The sequence below is a fragment of the Lepisma saccharinum genome, chromosome 29 (assembly GCF_977018435.1).
Source record: "Lepisma saccharinum chromosome 29, izLepSacc3.1, whole genome shotgun sequence".
NCBI classification, from domain to species: domain Eukaryota; kingdom Metazoa; phylum Arthropoda; class Insecta; order Zygentoma; family Lepismatidae; genus Lepisma; species Lepisma saccharinum.
In genome coordinates, this window is record NC_139257.1 from 12,632,553 (window position 1) to 12,638,842 (window position 6,290).

The window sequence follows — 6,290 nt, forward strand, 5'->3', positions numbered from 1 at the left end:
ATTTCACGTTTACCACATTATAAAGCATGGCACATTTCACTGTTTAACATGGAAAACTGTGTTTGAGGCCTCTTCGATGGCGCAGTGGTAGCGTCGTCGCCTTGTAATCAAGGGGTCCCGGGTTCGATACCCGGTGGAGGTACATAGTGGTTCGGATCCCACTTTAAACTGTAGGTCCAGTCCCGATTAGCCTTACTGTGCATAAAGTGGACTTATAACACCAAATCAACAACAACAAACGGTGTTTTAATTTTTGTGGCACTTACAGCGTTTACCAATTTTAGTCTTCAATTTCCACTTCGAGCACTGTAGATCATAAAATAATAACACACTGGAAAAGAAGGAAATGTTCACAGAATTTCAATATGGAAGAAAAATGAACTTCACAAAATGCCCCCAAATAATGGTAACATTTAACCCATGCGCTGTGAAAGGAATAATTCGACTCTAAATGCTACTGAGTTTTGGGGCCACTTTGAAGTAACATGCAACAGGCGGAAACTATTTGAGAATTTTTTACAGCTCTTATTTTAATATAAAAAAGCTTAGAGCCATCTTAAAAATATTTGATGGGAAGTTACATTCAAATACCACACATAAATTTAAAATTAGTGATTTATCAAATTTAATTGTTTATATTGAGCAGCAACAAGGCAACGACTGGTTGAGTAACTGAATCTTTCCACGTGATTCATAACTGTAGACAATTTATGCATACGCTCACCACAAACGGTATAGCTACAAAGTTATGAAATAAGATATTTGTTTCCCTATAGATGTTCATCTGCGAGCAAGGAAGTTAATTTTGCATTTCGAAGGGGACTATGTCAAGTTACCCGAGCCGCTCTGGCCGAACCAGAACGCCCCTGCTTATTATCGAAGACGTCGTATGATATGTTGCTGGGAACCAGATTACTGTCTCGTAAATTCAATTATTTTGTAAGCGACACTGCCTGTTGAATTTCTAAGGTTTATAAAATTTAAGAAGCAGAGAGAGAAGAAGAACATTGCGGGGCTGGTTCTACACCTCGCCACACCCTGCATTGCCGGGCGGCCACTACGCCACTGTCTCTAATTATCATGATCAATTGAGCTTTCGTAGCTCACTTCAGTAGCTGTTATGTCAATCTTTGCAGGTTATAGTTTCAAATCTTCTGTGGAAAAATAGCGACACATTGGCTTCTAGGAGAGGGGCGGGGGTGTTACGACCAGCCAACCACCCATGGCCATGCCTTTTGTCTGTACTTTGCGCTTCACAGTCAAGTTTACGACCAGGGCCGGCGGAAGGGGGGGGGGCGAACCTTGCAGAGCGGCAAATTTTCAGGGCGGCAAAATTTGAAGAGAAAAATAAGCCTATTGAAAACACGAAAGTTATAATATTATATTATATTAGATAACTTGGAAGTCAATATATGCCAACCCACAGTTTTGAAGGAACATATCGGTAGTCACTTTAAAACCACTGAGTGCCACAATGCGGGAAAGCAGATTCGATACCTTAACTCCGTTGAGATGTCAAATGGGAGAGATCGATGGTGCGCTCCTGCAAATAATTGGCGACAATAAATCTGTCCAAATGGTCGCACATGAGGCTCAGTGTATTGCAACCCAGTTGTGTGACTTTACATTCCTTTGCTCACTAGTTATATGGTACGTATGACTTCTTATTCCACGTAATGTAATGGGCAAATGCCTTCAAAACATTAATCTACGATGTGTTAGATGCTGTTACATGATGTCTTGCAAACATATCGGCGTTTTGAAAAAAGCAGGAGTGCTGAAAATTTCACAGTTTCTTAGATGCCACTTGGCAGCCTAGCAGGGCCTCTCTCCCTCCACTCGTGGAGAAGTCGGGGTGGGGGCGGTTATGGCGCAGGCTGCGCCATAGAGATTTCCGGGGGGGGAATTTATCCCCTTCAAATAACATAAAATTCAACATTTATTGTTTTTCCAAAATATATGTAAAATTTTACATCTTAAATGCACCATATTTAATCCATTAAATGAAGAAAAGAAAGTGTTTAAGGGTATTATCGAAGGGAGGGGGTGGGAGAAATATCCACCTGAAAAATATTAGACCTTATTTTACACGCGGGTTCTGGGGGTGGGTGGATTCTGAATTAAACGTTGGGGGACAGTATCCAACTCTAGGTCTTGTCGACTCCCATGGCGGAGTGGTTAGCACATCGTGCTGCGACGCCAGCGGTCCCGGGTTCGAATCCTGGCCTGGGCATGAACGTTTGTGATGTCTATTCATCAATTTCATCATATCATCACTCATCCCCATCTTCGCAAATTAGCCAAAAGTGGCACATGAAGCAAAGTAAAATAAATCAAAATCTAGGTCTTGGATTATGGCGGGTATTATATTTAGAGGGAGATTGAGTATTAAATGTAAAGGGAGAGATAGGAAGATTTTGATATAGTGTTAAATCTTAGATTGTCAAGGGATTTCTGTAGAGGAGAGAGAGTTCGGACATTAAATTTTGGAGACTGTACTCGTATTTAGCGACGTTTTGACCCCAAACGTGCCAAAAGAATAGCTGGAAAAGACTAATTATCTCGGAATCCTAAGAGAGTATTGACACCTCATAAAATTAATATTCTTGAAAGCCTGCAAAGAGATGGATGTAAAAAATTTGTTGCCCGATTCTCTCGCAATATTATGTTGCAAGAATTCGTTTTGTTTGGCGCTTTACTGAGGTGAATGTGAAGTTTTATACTATAGCTGCATTACAAGACATAATCGATATTCTCGATATTCATTAATTAAGGCAGGTGCATCATTTGGGACAAAAATATATCGAATCCACATTTCTAACTTCTTGTCACAGGAAAATTTTACTTTAACAAGTTAAATTTGCATTGAACATAAAATCCACGTAATTATTGTTATGGGTTACTAAAATGATTATATTTACCACAAGAAATGGAGGAGGGTGAGTTCTTTGAAAGAGGATCCGTATTATATTATCGCCCTGAACTTTACTTTCTGGCGATTATTATATAGTTTGAGTGCGCCAATAATATAATTTGGGGGGGCGCATGACATGATTTTTGGGGGGATTGCGCCATTGGCCTTGGGGGTGATGGGCACCTCTGTGACTTTCATAGTGTTTCTGGACTCTTCTGATCAACCTTTGATGTTAGTCCTACGCTGAAATTGACGAGTGCCTGAAGTATTTAGCAGAAGAACCCATCTTTTTGAGAACAACTTTATTCTTCACTAACCGTTAATAAAACTCCCCGAGAAAGTTGCATCGAATATCAATATCTAACAAAAGAACGCGGGATTTGTCTTTTGAATTTCTGTCAATGGGGTCTCCCCGATGGCGCAGTGGTAGCATCGTCGCCTTGTAATCAAGGTGTCCCGGGTTCGATACCCGGTGGAGGAACAAGTGGTTCGGATCCCACTTTAAACTGTAGGTCCAGTCCCAATTAGCGTTACTGTGCATATAGTGGACTTAAAACAACAAATCAAATCAAATCAATTTCTGTCAAGACACAGCAATTAATTATTTTTAAGATGTCTCTCAAATTTAGACTATTATAAAACGGACAAATAGTCTTTTTTGTATAATATCGACGGGACGACCGGGACACACCTATGAAACGGGACTGCTCCGGTCAAAACGAGACAACTGGTTACAATATCTTAAAGAAATGATTTTATTTCGAGCAAAGTGAGACTAAATTAATAAATTTCACGTTATTCATTTCACTTTCATTTCTTGTGCGGCGGGCCCGATTAAAGATTGTTGCAGTCAAGAAATGATTGTTGGGCCGGTGCTATCGAATTCGCCGCCCCCAGTCTGGACTTCAGTTATGATTTATGGTCATTTTTTCTTTTTGCTCAGTGCTGTTGAGGGCCCTTATTTATTTGGAATTCCAGTGCAAATTGCTTGGTTAGGAGAATGAAGTTTCCCGCAGACGGGGAAGGGGCATTTTGCAACTATGCCAGAGTGCCAACAATTTTCAAGTCATTCTTGCTTGAGACAGTAGTGTATGCGAATGCGTAGAATTGGAATTATATGAAGAAATTAAATATTTAGGGAACGAAGGAAATTTCGTAAATTTGAATCAGAATTCCGAAAGGCTAGAAGATAAGGAAAGAAGAGAGATGTTTTAAAAAGTCAAACGGGTGTCTTCGAAAAACTGTTACTACTTTTAATAACGTTTCAGATTTCGTCACTACTGATAAATGAAAATAATGGCGATGCACTTGAAATCATGGGGTGCTAGTGATATGGTCGAAGATTTACTTTCAAGTAAATTTCAAGAATTTATTGGAATGTTTGTTATTCTGATTTAATGATACACGTTATGCAGAAAACACACACTGTAACTCGTTTCTTCAAAAGTGGTACTTAATGGAAATTTTCACAAGCGAAGTTGAAATATTTTTTTAAAGAACTAGATTTTTGAGAACTGAATTTGAAAATTCAGGCGCCAGTTGAAAATCCCTACATTTTACATTCCCAACTTCGCCTCCAAATAAACACTCGAAAGGCCACTTTACGTTCATGTAAAAGATTCTGAAGAACTTTGCGGTGGCGGAAACACATCAACCATCCCATCCCATCGAATCCCGCCCCACCCATATCAGCGGTGCTGGAAGGGAACCAGCGAAAAAGAAAACCTTGCCATTGGTAACAGCCTTGCTGGGATACAAGAGATCTGACCAATAAGGACGTTTTAAAACCCACATGACTGTCACCGAAAGAGCTCTCCTCCAATTTGTGCTTTTTTGTCAGTGGTGGGACATTAAAGCCCCTATCACACGGAACTGGATTTCTAGTAGGAATGCCCTAGTTGGCGCTGAACTAACTTTCTAGGTAGCAATCATGGCCGCCTGGCTGACTGCTCGACTGGTTTGGAGGAATAGGACATGTTCTAATTGCTACTAACTCTTCGACTAGATTCTCTGGAACAGCCAATCTGAGCAAAGTCTCGCCATGTGAAGATAATCTGTGAGTTTGCAAAGTAGCGTTTTTTGTCTGTGGTTTCCGAGTGCATACAGCACGAAAGGCATGTCGAGTACCCATAGACATACTACTACAAGATGTTACAGCTGTGGGTTAAAAATGGTTGACAGTATGGCGGCACTGGAAGGTCGTTTCCTCGCGACCACCGACGGCAGCACCGTCGGGTTAAAAACAGAAGATGAACGCTATGCGCAAGGACTCGCGGATTGCTCGAAACGACAAAACACTATCGTGTTCCGTACCATTCGCGTTCCGATTACTTTCTAAACGCGTACAGCCGATTTGCGCGTATAATAAATTATACGCGCAAATTGACTAAACGTAGTTACAAGTGGCGGAAATTAATTATATGCAATGCTTTCGTTTAATTACAAACTTTTCGCATTAAAATTGATTTCTATCAAACAAAAATAAAAGTATACGAAAATTATATGGAAAACGTACTATTACCAAAACTTCCTGAAATTGCATTATTACTTTGAGCGGAAATATATAATTTCCTCTAAAAGCATTTTTTTAAAAAAAATCTACATCATGCGAAAATGACAGTCTTAAAATAGGTAACGTTTTTTTTCTTGGGTGGAGAAATGGAATGAAATAAGTATACAAGAATTCAGAATGATTTATGTCATGTTAATCCATATTTGCAAAAAAAATATTTTCCTGATTGATCCTTCGGCTATACAGGATTGTATTGCAAGATTTTACACAGATGAATAAAAAATATTTTCTTTGCCACACATTAAAACGGAAAAAAATGACTGCATACAGCAACTACGCTCCATTCGATAATAAAAATTCCAATACTGTCAGGGATCAGATCCAGTGGCGTGACCAAGGGGGGGTTGGGGGTTGGTGGGGTAAAACCCCCCTTTGGCCCAGTATTCCTAAAAAAAAGAACATCAAATGCAGGTAAAAATGGCAAAATGAGTGCTGACTACTAAAAAATGTATACCTAACCCCCTCCTTTCGGAAATCCTGGGCACGCCACGGATCAGATCACATACCTTAAGACTCTTATTAGAAATAGGTTAGTCTGTACAGAAAAAATATAATAATTACTAAGAGAATGCTCGAAAGTTTTCTAAAAAATCAAATAAATAAGAAGTACCAGGTTGAATGCTACGAAAAGGTTCAGCCTTTAACACAAATTTACTGTAATGAGAATGACCACTAAGTTGAGGTGAAATTTCATACGTTATTGTAGCAAGTGCAGCAGCACCTACTATACATATATGCTTGAAAGAAAAGTATGGAAACATTTTGGAAACTTAATTGTTGTTCCTTGTAGACTTCTTTCAACAT